This window comes from Bubalus kerabau, chromosome 6 (genome assembly GCF_029407905.1).
Source record: "Bubalus kerabau isolate K-KA32 ecotype Philippines breed swamp buffalo chromosome 6, PCC_UOA_SB_1v2, whole genome shotgun sequence".
Classification (NCBI taxonomy): domain Eukaryota; kingdom Metazoa; phylum Chordata; class Mammalia; order Artiodactyla; family Bovidae; genus Bubalus; species Bubalus kerabau.
In genome coordinates, this window is record NC_073629.1 from 114,561,809 (window position 1) to 114,579,302 (window position 17,494).

A 17,494-nucleotide genomic window follows, 5' to 3' on the forward strand; every position below is an offset into this window, starting at 1 on the left:
CATTGCTTTATTCCCCAATTTGCACCTTGCTTTAGCTTTGTTTTTCAGTTTGTGGTTTATTTAGTTTTGTTCTTAACGGTTAGATATGAGTTTTGGTTTCCTTTGTTCGCTGGGTCAATCTATTGTACTTTATTTTTGTTGGACTGTTTTGATTTTGCTTATGGGTGTGTGTGTGTGTGTGTGTATTCAGTCACACTTTTTATTGTTGTCGTAAATCTGCCTCTACGTTGGGTTTCTGCAGTTCTGTGGAGTTTTCCTTTTTTTTTTTTCTTCTGTTTTTCTTTCTTCTTCCTTTTTTCACTTTTTGTTCTTTTTTCCTTTTTGTAATTTTATTTTCTAACTTTTTAAACCTATTATATTTTTTCTACATTTATTCCTTTGTTTGCCTTTCCTACTGCACTTTTCTCCTTGCAGATAATCTTTAATGTAGATAAATCTTCATCTACCTCTATTTAACTTTGCATATCTATTCTTTCTTTCTTTCCTTTCCTCTCAGCATATTTGTTAGTTTTGTTTTCATTGCTTTATCCCCCACTTGGCACCTTGCTTTAGTTGTGTTTTCCAGTTTGTGCTTTAGTCAGCATTGCTCTTAACTGGTAAATATAATTTTGGATTTCCTTTGTTCACCAGGTCAATCTACTGTACTTTATTTTTGTTGGACTGTTTTGACTTTGCTTATAGGTATATATGTATATGTGTATATTCCATTATTTTAATTATTATTTGCCTAATTTTTTAACTGCCCTTTGCCTGGGGTTCATCTTTGGTTTCTCGTTTTGGGGTATTTGTTTTGATCTCACTTAATGTCATAGCAAATCAACTGTGGAATCTTCATTCCTGACCAGAGATAAAGCCCTGAGCCTTTGGAGTGGGAGCACTGACTCCAAAACCCTAGACTACCAGAGAACTAACCCCAAGGAGTATCAGATAGTGAGAACTCACACAAAGGAAAGCACTTGAATACAAGACTGGTCATCACCCAACCACCAGTAGCACCCTGTGCAGCATGCCTCATCTGAACAACAAACAAAACAGACAATCATCAGCAGACAGGATTACCATGGCTTCCCTGGTGGCTCAGTGGTTAAAGCGTCTGCCTGGAATGCGGGGGACCTGGGTTCGATCCCTGGGTTGGGAAGATCCCCTGGGGAAGGAAATGGCAACCCACTCCAGTATTCTTGCCTGGAGAATCCCATGGAGGGAGGAGTCTGGTAGGCTACGTCCATGGGGTCGCAAAGAGTTGGACATGACTGAGTGACTTCACTTCACTTCAGACTTGCCCATCGGAGGAAAAACAAACAAACAAGCAAAAAACAAACAAACAAACAAACAAACTCAGCATATATAGAGAGCTTACACAAACCACTGGACCAACCTTAGGAGGGCAGAAACCAAAAGGAAGAAAGAATTCAACCTTGAAGCCTGGGGAAAGGAGACCTCAAACACAATAAGTTAAAAAAAAAATAGTGAAAAGGCAGAGAAATACTAGACAAATGAAGGAACAAACTAGAAACACAGATGTCCAAATAAATGAAGAGGAAATAGGCACACTACATGAAAAAGAATTCAGAATAATGATAGTAGAGATGATCAAAACCCTTGAAAACAAAAAGGAGAAAATGCAAGAATCAATTAACAAAGACCTAGAAGAATTAAAGCATAAACATACATAGGCAAACAACACATTTACTGAAATTAAAAGTACTCTAGAAGGAATAAAGAGCAGAATATCTGCAACAGAAGAATGAATCAGTGAGCTCGAAGATAGATGGTGGAAATAACTTCTGAAGAGCAGAATAAAGTAAAAAAAAAAAAAAGAAAAGAACTGAGGATAATCTCAGAGACTTCTGGGGCAATATCAAACACAGCAACATTTGAATTATAGGGGTCCCAGAAGAAGAAGAGAAAAAGAAAGGGTATGAGAAAATTTTTGAAGAGATTATAACTTAAATTTTCCCCACCATGGAAAAGGAAATAGTCAAGTCCAAGAGGCACAAAGAGTCCTATATAGGATAAACCCAAGGAGAAACATGCCAAGACACATACTAATCAAACTAACAAAGACTAAACACAAGAAAGAATATTAAAAGCAGCAAGGGAGAAGCAACAAGTAACATACAAGGGAAAGCCCATATGGTTAACAGCTGATCTTTCAGCAGAAACTCTGCAGGCCAGAAAGGAATAGCAGGATATATTCAAAGTACTGAAAAGAAAAAAATCTACAGTCAAGATTACTGTATCCAGCAAGGATCTCATTCAAAATTGATGGACAAATCAAAAGCTTTTCAGACAACACAAGTTAAGAGAATTCATTACCACCAAGCCAGCTTTACAACAAATTTAAAGGGACTTATATAGTCAAGAAATGCAAGAGAAGAAAAAAGATCTACATAATCAACCGCAAACAATTAAGAAAATGGCAATAGGAACATATGTATTAATAATCACTTTAAATGTAAATGGATTAAATGCTCCAATCAAAAGACACAGACTGGCTGAATAGATACAAAAATAAGACCCATATATGCTGTCTACAAGAAACCCACTTCAGACCTAAAGACACATATAGACTGAAAGTGAGAGGATAGAAAAATTTATTTCATGCAAATGGGAAGCAAAAGAAAGCTGGAGTAGCAATCCTAATAGCAGACAAAATAGACCTTAAAATAAAGAAGATGACAAGAGATAAGGAAGGACACTACATAATGATCAAGGGATCAATCCAAGAGGAAGACATAACAATTCTAATTATCTATTCACCCAACATAGGAGCACCTTGATACATAGGACAAACACTAACAGACATTCAGATCAGATCAGATCAGATCAGTCACTCAGTCGTGTCCGACTCTTTGCGACCCCATGAATCGCAGCACGCCAGGCATCCCTGTCCATCACCAACTCCCAGAGTTCACCCAGACTCACGTCCATCCAGTCAGTGATGCCATCCAGCCATCTCATCCTCTGTCATCCCCTTCTCCTCTTGCCCCCAATCTCTCCCAGCATCAGAGTCTTTTCCAATGAGTCAACTCTATGCATGAGGTGGCCAAAGTACTGGAGTTTCAGCTTTAGCATCATTCCTTCCAAAGAAATCCCAGGGCTGATCTCCTTCAGAATGGATTGGTTGGATCTCCTTGCAGTCCAAGGGACTCTCAAGAGTCTTCTCCAACACCACAGTTCAAAAGCATCAATTCTTCAGTGCTCAGCCTTCTTCACAGTCCAACTCTCACATCCATACATGACCACAGGAAAAACCATAGCCTTGACTAGACGAACCTTTGTTGGCAAAGTAATGTCTCTGCTTTTGAATATGCTATCTAGGTTGGTCATCACTTTGCTTCCAAGGAGTAAGTGTCTTTTAATTTCATGGCTGCAGTCACCATCTGCAGTGATTTTGGAGCCCAGAAAAATCAAGTCTGACACTGTTTCCACTGTTTCCCCATCTATTTCCCATGAAGTGATGGGACTGGATGCCATGATCTTCGTTTTCTGAATGTTGAGCTTTAGGCCAACTTTTTCACTCTCCACTTTCACTTTCATCAAGAGGCTTTTGAGTTCCTCTTCACTTTCTGCCATAAGGGTGGTGTCATCTGCATATCTGAGGTTATTGATATTTCTCCCAGCAATCTTTATTCCAGCTTGTGTTTCTTCCAGTCCAGTGTTTCTCATGATGTACTCTGCGTATAAGTTAAATAAACAGGGTGACAATATACAGCCTTGACGAACTCCTTTTCCTATTTGGAACCAGTCTGTTGTTCCATGTCCAGTTCCAACTGTTGCTTCCTGACCTGCATACAAATTTCTCAAGAGGCAGATCAGGTGGTCTGGTAGTCCCATGTCTTGAAGAATTTTCCACAGTTTCTTGTGATCCACACAGTCAAAGGCTTTGGCATAGTCAATAAAGCAGAAATAGATGTTTTTCTGGAACTCTCTTGCTTTTTCCACGATCCAGCAGACGTTGGCAATTTGATCTCTGGTTCCTCTGCCTTTTCTAAAATCAGCTTGAACATCTGGAAGTTCATGGTTCACATATTGCTGAAGCCTGGCTTGGAGAATTTTGAGCATTACTTTACTAGCGTGTGAGATGAGTGCAATTGTGCGGTAGTTTGAGCATTCTTTGGCATTGCCTTTCTTTGGGATTGGAATGAAAACTGACCTTCTCCTGTCCTGTGGCCACTGCTGAGTTTTCCAAATTTGCTGGCATATTGAGTGCAGCACTTTCACAGCATCATCTTTCAGGATTTGGAATAGCTCAACTGGAATTCCATCACCTCCACTAGCTTTGTTCGTAGTGATGCTTTCTAAGGCCCACTTGACTTCACATTCCAGGATGTCTGGCTCTAGGTCAGTGATCACACCATTGTGATTATCTGGGTCGTGAAGATCCTTTTTGTACAGTTCTTCTATGTATTCTTGCCATCTCTTCTTAATATCTTCTGCTTCTGTTAGGTCCATACCATTTCTGTCCTTTATCGAGCTCATCTTTGCATGAAATATTCCTTTGGTATCTCTGATTTTCTTGAAGAGATCCCTAGTCTTTCCCATTCTGTTGTCTTCTGCTATTTCTTTGCATTGATCGCTGAAGAAGGCTTTCTTATCTCTTCTTGCTATTCTTTGGAACTCTGCATTCAGATGTTTATATCTTTCCTTTTTTTCTTTGCTTGTCACTTCTCTTCTTTTCACAGCTATTTGTAAGGCCTCCCCAGATAGCCATTTTGCTTTTTTGCATTTCTTTCCCATGGGGATGGTCTTGATCCCTGTCTCCTGTACAATGTCACAAACCTCATTCCATAGTTCATCAGGCACTCTATCTATCAGATCTAGGCCCTTAAATCTATTTCTCACTTCCACTGTATAATCATAAGGGATTTGATTTAGGTCATACCTGAATGGTCTAGTGGTTTTCTCTACTTTCTTCAATTTAAGTCTGAATTTGGCAATAAGGAGTTTGTGGTCTGAGCCACAGTCAGCTCCTGGTCTTGTTTTTGCTGACTGTATAGAGCTTCTCCATCTTTGGCTGCAAAGAATATAATCAATCTGATTTCAGTGTTGACCATCTGGTGATGCCCATGTGTAGAGTCTTCTCTTGTGTTGTTGGAAGAGGGTGTTTGTTATGACCAGTGCATTTTCTTGGCAAAGCTCTGTTAGTCTTTGCCCTGCTTCATTCCGTATTCCAAGGCCAAATTTGCCTGTTACTCCAAGTGTTTCTTGACTTCCTACTTTTGCATAACAGACATTAAAAGGAGAAATTACACAATATTGACAGTAACACAATAATAATAGGAGACTTTAACACCCCACTCACACCAATGGACAGATCATCAAAACAGAAAATTAATAAGGAAGCATAAGTCTTAAATGATACATTAGATGAGAAGAATCTCATTGATATCTTCAGGACATTCCATCCAAATGCAGAAAAATACACCTTCTTCTCAAGTGCACATGGAACATTCTCCAGGATAGACCACAATATTGGGTCACAAATCAAACCTCAGTAAATTTAAGAAAATTGAAATCATATCAAGCAGCTTCTCTGACCACAAGGCTATGAGACTAGATATCGATTATAAGGAAAAGACTGTAAGAAACACATACACATGGAGATTAAACAACACGTTTCTAAATAACCAACAGGTTATTGAAGAAATAAAAAAGGAAATAAAAAAATTCTAGAAACAAATGACAATGAAAACACAACAACTCAAAACCTATGGGATGCAGCAAAAGCAGTTCTGAGAGGGAAGTTTATAGCAACACAATCCTGCCTCAAGAAGCAAGAAAAACATCGAATAGACAACCTAAATTTACACCTAAAACAACTAGAAAAAGCAGAATAAAAAAACCCAAAATTAGTAGAAGGAAAGAAATCATAAAGATCAGAGCAAAAATAAGTGAAAAAGAAATGAAAGAAACAATAGTAAAGATTAATAAAGCTAAAAGTTGATTCTTTGAGAGGATAAACAAAACTGACAAACCTTTAGCCAGACTCATCAAGAAAAAAAGAGAGAAGAATCAAATTAACAAAATTAAACATGAAAAAGGAGGGGTTACAACAGACAATGCAGAAATACAAAGGATTATAAGAGACTATTATAGACAACTATATGGCAATAAAATGGATAACCTGGAAGAAATGGATAGAGTCTTAGAAAAGTTCAATCTTCCAAGACTGAACCAGGAAGAAATAGAAATTATGAACAACCCAATTACAAGCACTGAAATTGAAGCTGTGATCAAAAAGCTCCCGAAAAACAAAAGCCCAGGACCAGATGGCTCATCACAGGAGAATTCTATCAAACATTTAGAGAAGAGCTAATGCCTATCCTTCTAAAACTCTTTCAAAAAGTTGCAGAGGAAGGAACACTTCCAAACTCATTCTACAAGGCCGCCATCACCCTGATACTAAAACCAGACAAAGACAACCCAAAAAAGAAAACTACTGATGCAAAAATCCTCAACAAAATTTTAGCAAATAGAATTCAGCAGCACATCAAAAAGCTCATACACCATGATCAAACTGGATTTATTCCAGGGATGCAAGGATTCTTCAATATACAAATCAATCAATGTGATACACCATATTTACAAATTAAAAGATAAAAAACCATATGATAATCTCAATAGATGCAGGAAAAGCCTTTGACAAAATTCAGCACCCATTTATGATTAAAACTCTTCAAAAATGGGCATAGAAGGAACCTACCTCCACATAGTAAAGGCTATATATGATAAGCCTACAGCAAACCTTATTCTCAATGGTGAAAAACTGAAAGCATTCCCCCTAAGATCAGGAACAAGACAAGGATGTCCACTTTCACCACTATTATTCAACATAGTTCTGGAAGTCCTAGCTACAGCAATCAGAGAAGAAAAATAAATAAAAGGAATCCAGATCATAAAAGAAGTAAAGCTCTCACTGTTTGCAGATGACATAATACTGTGCATAGAAAACCCTAAAGATAGTATAAGAAAGTTACTAGAGCTAATCAGTGAATTTAGCAAAGTTTCAGGATACAAAATCAATACACAGAAATCACTTGCATTTCTATATACTAACAATGAAAAATCAAAAAAAGAAATTAAGGAATAAATCCATTCACCATTGCAACAAAAAGAGTTAAATGTCTAGGAATAAGCTTACCTAAGGAGACAAAACAGAAGGGAATGGCACCCCACTCCAGTACTCTTGCCTGGAAAATCCCATGGATGGAGGAGCCTGGTAGGCTGCAGTCCATGGGGTCGCTAAGAGTCGGACACGACTGAGCGACTTCACTTTCACTCTTTCATTTTCATGCATTGGAAAAGGAACTGGCAACCCACTCCAGTGTCCTTGCCTGGAGAATCCCAGGGACAGGAGAGCCTGGTGGGCTGACGTCTATGGGGTCACACAGAGTCGGACACGACTGAAGTGACTTAGCAGCAGCAGCAGCAAGGAGACAAAAGAACTGTACACAGAAAATTATAAAACACTGATGAGTGAAATCAAAGATGATATAAACAGATGGAGAGATATTCCATGTTCTTGGGTAGGAAGAATCAATATTATGAAAATGACTATATTACTGAACACAGTCTACAGATTCAATGCAATCCCTATCAAATTACCAATGACATTTTTTCACAGAACTAGAACAAAAAATTTCACAATTGATATGGAAACACAAAGACCCCGAATACCCAAAGCAGTCTTGAGAAAGAAGAATGAAACTGGAGGAATCAACCTTCCTAATTTCAGATTATACTACAAAGCTGCAGTCATCAAGACAGTATGGTACTAATGTAAAAACAGAAATACAGACCAATGGAACAAGATAGAAAGCCCAAAAATAAACCCATGCACCTATGGGTACCTTATTTTTGACAAAGGAGACAAGAATATACAATGGGGCAAAGATGGCCTCTTCAATAAATGATGCTAGGAAAACTGGACAGCTGCATGTAAAAGAATAAAATTAAAACACTTCCTAACATCAAGATAATACACAAAGATAAACTCAAAATGCATTAAAGACCTAAATGTAAGACCAGAAAGTATAAAACTCTTAGAGGAAAACATAGGCTGAACACTCGATGACATAAATCAAAGCAAGATCCTCTATGACCCACCACCTAGAGTAATGGAAATAAAAACCAAAGTAAGCAAGTGGGACCTGATTAAATTTAAAAGCTTTTGCACAGCAAAGGAAACTCTAAGCAAGGTGAAAAGACAACCCTCATAATGGGAGAAAATAATAGCAAATGAAATAACTGACAAAGGATTAATTTCCAAAATATACAAGCAACTCATACAACTCAATACCAGAAAAACAAACAACCCAATCAAAAAGTGAGAAAAAGACATAAATAGACATTTCTCCAAAGAAAACATACAGATGGCTAACAAACACATGAAAAGATGCTCAACATCGCTCATTATTAGAGAAATGCAAATCAAAACTACAATGAGATATCACCTCACACCAGTCAGAATGGCCATCACCATAAAGTCTATAAACAATAAATGCTGGAGAGGGTGTGGAGAAAAGGGAATGTTCTTGCACTGTTGGTGGGAATGTAAATTGATACAGCCACTATGGAAGATGGTATGGAGATTCCTTAAAAAACTAGGAATAAAACCACTATATGACCCAGCAATCCCACTCCTAGGCATATACTCTGAAGAAACAAAAATTGAAAAGGACACATGTATCCCATTTGTCATTGCAGCACTATTTACAGTAGCTAGAGCATGGAACAGAAAAACAACTATTTCTGCTTTATTGACTATGCCAAAGCCTTTGACTGTGTAGATCACAAGAAACTGTGGAAAATTCTGAAAGAGATGGGAATACCAGACCACCTGACCTGCATCTTGAGAAATTTGTATGCAGGTCAGGAAGCAACAGTTAGAACTGGACATGGAACAACAGAATGGTTCCAAATAGGAAAAGGAGTACATCAAAGCTGTATATTGTCACCCTGCTTATTTAACTTATATGCAGAGTACATCATGAGAAACGCTGGGCTGGAAGAAGCACAAGCTGGAATCAAGATTGCTGGGAGAAATATCAATAACCTCAGATATGCAGATGACACCACCCTTATGGCAGAAAGTGAAGAGGAACTCAAAAGCCTCTTGATGAAAGTGAAAGTGGAGAGTGAAAAAGTTGGCTTAAAGCTCAACATTCAGAAAACAAAGATCATGGCATCCGGTCCCATCACTTCATGGGAAATAGATGGGGAAACAGTGGAAACACTGTCAGACTTTATTTTTTTGGTTTTCAAAATCACTGCAGATGGTGACTGCAGCCATGATATTAAAAGACACTTACTCCTTGGAAGGAAAGTTATGACCAACCTAGATAGCATAGATAGCATAGAAAGTTATGATCAACCTAGATAGCATAGAAAGCAGAGACATTACTTTGCCAACAAAGGTTCATCTAGTCAAGACTATGGTTTTTCCTGTGGTCATGTATGGATGTGAGAGTTGGACTGTGAAGAAGGCTGAGCGCCGAAGAATTGATGCTTTTGAACTGTGGTGTTGGAGAAGACTCTTGAGAGTCCCTTGGACTGCAAGGAGATCCAACCAGTCCATTCTGAAGGAGATCAGCCCTGGGATTTCTTTGGAAGGAATGATGCTAAAGCTGAAACTCCAGTACTTTGGCCACCTCATGTTAAGAGTTGACTCATTGGAAAAGACTCTGATGCTGGGAGGGATTGAGGGCAGGAGGAGAAGGGGGCGACAGAGGATGAGATGGCTGGATGGCATCGCTGACTCGATGGATGTGAGTCTGGGTGAACTCTGGGAGTTGGTGATGGACAGGGATGCCTGGCATGCTGCGCTTCATGGGGTTGCAAAGAGTCAGACACGGCTAAGAGACTGAACTGAACTCAGAACGTGGAAGCAACCTACATGTCCATTGACAGATGAATGGATAAAGAAGTTATGGTATATATACACAATGGAATACTTCTCAGCCATAAAAAGAAACACATCTGAGTCAGTTCTAATGAGGTAGATGAACTTAGAACCTATAATACAGAGTGAAGTAAGTCAGAAAGAGAAAGATAAATATCGTACTCTAATGGAGTGGCCATCATGGTCAACAAAAGAGTCTGATGCAGTACTTGGATGCAATCTCAAAAATGACAGAATGATCTCTGTTCGTTTCCAAGGCAAACCATTCAATATCACAGTAATCCAAGTCTCTGCCCCAACCAGTAATGCTGAATAAGCTGAAGTTGAATGGTTCTATGAAGACCTACAAGACCTTTTAGAACTAACACCCAAAAAAGATGTCCTTTTCATTATAGGGGACTGGAATGCAAAAGTAGGAAATCAAGAAACACTTGGAGTAACAGGTAAATTTGGCCTTGGAATATGGAATGAAGCAGGGCAAAGACTAATAGAACTTTGCCAAGAAAATGCACTGGTCATAACAAACACCCTCTTCCAACAACACAAGAGAAGACTCTACACATGGGCATCACCAGATGGTCAACACTGAAATCAGATTGATTATAGTCTTTGCAGCCAAAGATGGAGAAGCTCTATACAGTCAGCAAAAATAAGACCAGGAGCTGACTGTGGCTCAGACCACAAACTCCTTATTGCCAAATTCAGACTTAAATTGAAGAAAGTAGAGAAAACCACTAGACCATTCAGGTATGACCTAAATCAAATCCCTTATGATTATACAGTGGAAGTGAGAAATAGATTTAAGGGCCTAGATCTGATAGATAGAGTGCCTGATGAACTATGGAATGAGGTTTGTGACATTGTACAGGAGACAGGGATCAAGACCATCCCCATGGGAAAGAAATGCAAAAAAGCAAAATGGCTATCTGGGGAGGCCTTACAAATAGCTGTGAAAAGAAGAGAAGTGACAAGCAAAGAAAAAAAGGAAAGATATAAACATCTGAATGCAGAGTTCCAAAGAATAGCAAGAAGAGATAAGAAAGCCTTCTTCAGCGATCAATGCAAAGAAATAGCAGAAGACAACAGAATGGGAAAGACTAGGGATCTCTTCAAGAAAATCAGAGATACCAAAGGAATATTTCATGCAAAGATGAGCTCGATAAAGGACAGAAATGGTATGGACCTAACAGAAGCAGAAGATATTAAGAAGAGATGGCAAGAATACATAGAAGAACTGTACAAAAAGGATCTTCACGACCCAGATAATCACAATGGTGTGATCACTGACCTAGAGCCAGACATCCTGGAATGTGAAGTCAAGTGGGCCTTAGAAAGCATCACTACGAACAAAGCTAGTGGAGGTGATGGAATTCCAGTTGAGCTATTCCAAATCCTGAAAGATGATGCTGTGAAAGTGCTGCACTCAATATGCCAGCAAATTTGGAAAACTCAGCAGTGGCCACAGGACAGGAGAAGGTCAGTTTTCATTCCAATCCCAAAGAAAGGCAATGTCAAAGAATGCTCAAACTACCGCACAATTGCACTCATCTCACACGCTAGTAAAATAATGCTCAAAATTCTCCAAGCCAGGCTTCAGCAATATGTGAACCATGAACTTCCAGATGTTCAAGCTGATTTTAGAAAAGGCAGAGGAACCAGAGATCGAATTGCCAACGTCCGCTGGATCGTGGAAAAAGCAAGAGAGTTCCAGAAAAACATCTATTTCTGCTTTATTGACTATGCCAAAGCCTTTGACTGTGTGGATCACAAGAAACTGTGGAAAATTCTTCAAGACATGGGACTACCAGACCACCTGTTCTGCCTCTTGAGAAATTTGTATGCAGGTCAGGAAGCAACAGTTAGAACTGGACATGGAACAACAGACTGGTTCCAAATAGGAAAAGGAGTTCGTCAAGGCTGTATATTGTCACCCTGTTTATTTAACTTATATGCAGAATACATCATGAGAAACGCTGGGCTGGAAGAAACACAAGCTGGAATAAAGATTGCTGGGAGAAATATCAATAACCTCAGATATGCAGATGACACCACCCTTATGGCAGAAAGTGAAGAGGAACTCAAAAGCCTCTTGATGAAAGTGAAAGTGGAGAGTGAAAAAGTTGGCCTAAAGCTCAACATTCAGAAAACAAAGATCATGGCATCCGGTCCCATCACTTCATGGGAAATAGATGGGGAAACAGTGGAAACAGTGTCAGATTTTATTTTTCTGGGCTCCAAAATCACTGCAGATGGTGACTGCAGCCATGAAATTAAAAGACACTTACTCCTTGGAAGCAAAGTGATGACCAACCTAGATAGCATATTCAAAAGCAGAGACATTACTTTGCCAACAAAGGTTCGTCTAGTCAAGGCTATGGTTTTTCCTGTGGTCATGTATGGATGTGAGAGTTGGACTGTGAAGAAGGCTGAGCGCCGAAGAATTGATGCTTTTGAACTGTGGTGTTGGAGAAGACTCTTGAGAGTCCCTTGGACTGCAAGGAGATCCAACCAGTCCATTCTGAAGGAGATCAGCCCTGGGATTTCTTTGGAAGGAATGATGCTAAAGCTGAAACTCCAGTACTTTGGCCACCTCATGTTAAGAGTTGACTCATTGGAAAAGACTCTGATGCTGGGAGGGATTGGGGGCAGGAGGAGAAGGGGACGAGAGGATGAGATGACTGGATGGCATCATGGACTCGATGGACATGAGTTTGAGCAAGTTCTGGGATTTGGTGAAAGACAGGCAAGCCTGGTGTGCTGCAGTCCATGAGTCGCAAAGAGTTGGACACAACTGAGCGACTGAACAACACCAGACATCATTTGCATACAGTTTAGAAGCAGAGATGAGAGAGGAACGGAAGGCAAGGATGATGCCAAGGGCTTGGCTGGAGCGACTTTGTATCTCCAGGTACATAGGGAAGTGTTTGCCTTCATGCTTACAGCATCCTGCTTCCTACATTTCTGGTAACTCCTTTCCCAGGAGCCCCTTATCTATAGGGGTTTGCCCAGTTCTTCCTCCAAAACCAAGGCAAAGGATGCTTGCAACCCACAATATGAATACTTTTCCATCATGTTGGCCCACACACTCACAACTGAAACCGGTGTGTTACAGAAGAGCACTGCTCTCGCTATCTGTGAAATCAGCCAGCATTCTGTATTCTCTTCTCTTCCATTCAGTTTCATTTTTTAAATGATGCTGCTCAACACCCACCAAATAGATTCTCTATCCTCTACTGGATCATGGCCCACAGTTTTGAAAATCACTCTTTCAGACAACAGTGGACAAGAATAGATTTCCTGCCTGAAACCAAGAAAGCAATACTCTGCTCCCCACCCCAGCTATGCCATTGGTCCTCTGATGCTTGGACAGGGGAAGCAGGACCAGCATCAGGTTGCCTCCTGGAGGAGAAGCTCATCTCGGGATGTTACTGAGCTTGCCTAGAGCCATGCAGGAGGAACGCCCAGGTCATCTCCTGGACTTTTCTCCTGCTGAGCCACTGGGACCAGCCCTTGGGCTCAGGCATCACCCCCAACCCTCTGCAGTGGCCTTCCACTCAGGGGGGCCACACAAAATGCTTTTTGGGATTAGTGTTCTGGGGGCCAAGCTAGACACTTCTTGCCTTGATCTCTTCTTGGGGTGACTGGACAATTTTCTTTTCTTTTAGAGGAGATCATCTCTATGAAACCACAGACAGAGGGCAACAAAACAGCCAACAGTGAGAAAGGTTTCAAATTATGACCAAGGTTTCAACTGTTAGAGTTCATACTGTCTTGGGCTCAGGGCTTCCCTGGTGGCTCAACTGATAAAGAACCCACCTGCCAATGCAGGAGATGCAAGAAACATGGGTTTAATCCCTGGATCAGGAAGGTCCCTTGGAGAAGGAAATGGCAATCTACTCCACTATTCTTGCCTGGGAAATACCATGGACAGAGGAGCCTGGCAGGCTACAGTCCTGGTGGGCTCAAGGCCATCATGAAGTGACAATTTCAGGCTGCCACCCTCCCACAGTCCATCCTGTTCATAGAGGTCCAGCAAGACCGCATTCTAAACCTTGTTCATAAGCTACCCATAATCTTGAGAATCCTCAATTTAGGCTGCTTTTGTAAGTCAGACTTAATGTATTTTATAATCATTGATTTGTGTTCATTGTTGAAATCCAGCCTTTTTATGGGTTCTCCTATTAGCTGTGATAGTTTAAAATTTGTGGCTGATGAGTGTTCTAAGTAAGCGATCGTATCTCAAAGATAATTTTGTCCTCTGCGGTCTTTTTAATAAAAGCTATGCCTCGTATTATTGCTAGATTTTCTTGAGCAACGTTAGGTAGTAGAACATGATAGAATTCCATTTTATATTTTATTGGAGATGCTTCTGGTTCTTCAGTCTTAAAGCACGGTATTGTCTATTTGGTATAAGATATAGTCTTCTAGTACTTAGTTACTTGACAGGTTTTATCCCCCCCCTCCCCGCCCCCAATAGGAATGATTGTTGAACTTTATTAAATGTCTCTCCAGCATCGATTGCTAGTTTTCTGCTTTTATCTTTTAATCTGAAATTTGTGTTAACAGATTTTCTACCATTATGTTGCCTCTGACTCTCTGGAATAAGGCTTCCCTGACAAACTGAACTATTGTATGTATCTGTGAATTTATTTGCAGGTACTTTAGGATATTTGAAATTCTATTAGTAACATGCTACCTTTGACAAAAGTGTTAACATTAGAAAATAGCTTATTTACATAAAAAAGTGTCATTTTCTTTGGAAATTTTATGAAGGGAGACTCATTTCCTTGAAAATTTAAATGAATTCCCCAGTGAATTTGGGGGTGAGGCAATACTTAAAATAATATTTTTCTACTGTTTGATTTTTGTTTAAAATTGTTTTATCTTTAAAAAGTCTATTCATGTTTCCCTTTGGATTAACATTTTTCATTTAACACACAGGCGAGAATGAGATGCCTCTTTACTGACACTTTAAAGTTTATTGGCATGTGATTATGCCCAGTCTTCTCATGTAATGTAATATCCACAGATTTTTTTTTTTTTTCATTTCTGGTTTTCATGTATAACTTTTATTGATGAAGTTACTAGACCTCTCTCCAGCCCATCCTTAGAGTTTTATGTATTCATTCTCTTTTATTCTCTTTATCATTTTTGTCTTTAAAAAAAAATACATGGATGGAAACATTCTTGTTGGAAAATATTGAAAGACTCAGGAGTATTCTGAACAGAAAGGGGCCATCCCTCTCCACTGTCCCCACCCCTCCACCCATCCTGATCCTCCTCTTCTTCCAGGGCGGGAGGTGGGGTGCCTCAGTCCCGCCCTCTTCTGAAATAGCAACCCACTCTAGTATTCTTGCCTGGGAAATCCCATGGACAGAGGAGCCTGGCAGGCTACAGTCCATGGGGTCACAAAAGGGTCAGACGTGACTTAGCAACCAAACATTAACAACAACCTTATGGATGGTATCTGGATTCCCCCGGGGTTTTTATTGTCACACACAAGACTCCAGTGACTATCCTAGAGACATACATCCTGCTGAATGGGCAAATATTTCTGGAGGTTGGTGACTCAGAAACAAATATGTTGGAATGAACACAATACTGTAAATCAACTATATTTCAAAAATAAATATTTAAAAAAAGAAACCGATGTGCTGGGTATAGTGTCAGTATATTGTTAATTTTGATAAAGATTCACAAACTGCTATTTAGGGGACTTTAAAAAAAATTTCCAAACAGTCAGGATGTTTTCTAATGTTATTAATTTTTGACTTAAGGCCCTGGGGTAGAGAACTCTGCCTTCCTGTGTCTGTTTGTTTCTTTGTAAAAGGCATGTCTAAGCTTCTTGGCTGAATGAGTAATAAGCTATTTGTTCTCTGCAACATCCCCCCACCCTCAAACCCTTCAGGTGGGAGGAGATTGCTATGGACTGTAGCCCTCCAGGTTCCTCTATCCATGGGATTTCCCAAACAAGAACACTGGAATGGGTTGTCATGCCCTCCTCCAGGGGGTCTTCCCAAACCAGGGATCCAACCCGTGTCTCCTGTGGCTCCTGCATTGCAGGTGGATTCTTTATCTCTGAGCCACCAGGGGAGGAGCTTACTTTCTGCAACTGTTTCTATCTTTCTGATGCTTGCATCAGCATCTATGGATTGCCTTTGACCTGTCCGCTGCGGGGGCAGGAAGGATCTTTCCTCTCCCCCATCAGCGGAGAAAGGATGATGGAGAACTCTCTTCCATTTGCGTCTGTCTCAAGACAAGCACTCAACTGCATTTTCCTTTGTTTTGTTACTGTTTTTCTTTATTTGCTTGCTTGGGTTCAATGTCGTCTCCCTCAGAAATAGTAAATAGCCTTATGTTTCTCTTTCAAAACTTTGCCACACAGCATTTTCTGGTAATTTTGGAAACCATTTCACAGATTTTCACAGAGTTGTGTTTTCTTTTGATGGAATCTAAAATTCTCAACTATAAATGCTACAAAATTACATTTTACTACCTGTCTCCTGTGTATCTGCAGGAGATACCTTCTGTGATCTGTTACTGTGATTTCTTGGTGGCACTAGTTGTAAAGAACCAGCCTGCCAATGCAGGAGCCATAAGAGACCTGGGTTCCATCCCTGGGTCGGGAAGATCCTCTGGAGGAGGGCATGGCAACCCACTCTGGTATTCTTGCCTGGAGAATCCCGGACAGAAGAGCCTGGCAGGCTACAGTCCATAGGGTTGCACACACAGTCAGACACAACTGTAGTGACTGAGCACTTTTAGAAGTGCTCATAGAAGTGTATTAATGGCAAGTATCAAGATTTCTGGGGTCTGATTGCTTGAATTTAAACCCTGATCCACCACTCACTACTAAGTTCTTGATCTGATTCAACACTGGTGAATGTTTGTTGTGTGCTTACCACGTGACATGCATCATTGTATGTATTGAGACCAGAGTAATAAGCAAAAGGTACAAGGTACCTGCTTTACTGAGCTCACACTGGGGGCCCAGGATGAAGTGGAAGAGGAAGTCATTGGGGAACAATAAAGTGGTCATGGCTGTGAGAATGGCCATCACCAGCAAGTCTGAAAACAACATGTGCTGGAGAGAGCACGGAGAAAAGGAGCCCTCCTACACTGCTGCTGGGAATGTAAACTGGTGCAGCCACTATGGAGAATCATACTGAAAATCGAGTTTCTAAACGACCCAGCAACCCCTCTCCTGGCATATATCTGAAATGACAAAAACTCTAATTTGAAAAGATACATGCACGCTATGTTCACAACAGTACTATTTAAATAGTCAAGACGTAGAAACAAGCTAAGTGTCCATTCACAGATGAACGGGTAAAGAAGTTGTGGTATATATGCAATGGAATATTACTCAGCCATAAAAAAGAATGAAATAATGCCATTTGCAGCAACATGGATGGACCTAGAGATTATCATACTAAGTGAAATAAGTCAGAGAAAAGCACGTACCCCATTATATCACTTATATGTAGAATCAAAAAAAAATGATACAAATGAACTTATTTACAAAACAGAAATAGACTCACAGACATAGAAAACAAACTCATGGCTACCAGAGGGGAAAAGGATGGGAGG

General features: G+C 40.0%; 1 non-coding gene across 1 annotated transcript; it reads left to right on the forward strand.

The window, feature by feature from the left end:
* Window positions 1-1,066: 1,066 nt before the first annotated feature.
* On the forward strand, window positions 1,067-1,138 carry TRNAS-GGA (transfer RNA serine (anticodon GGA)). Its single transcript has one exon. It is a non-coding gene; the product is annotated as a tRNA-Ser (tRNA).
* Window positions 1,139-17,494: the final 16,356 nt, after the last annotated feature.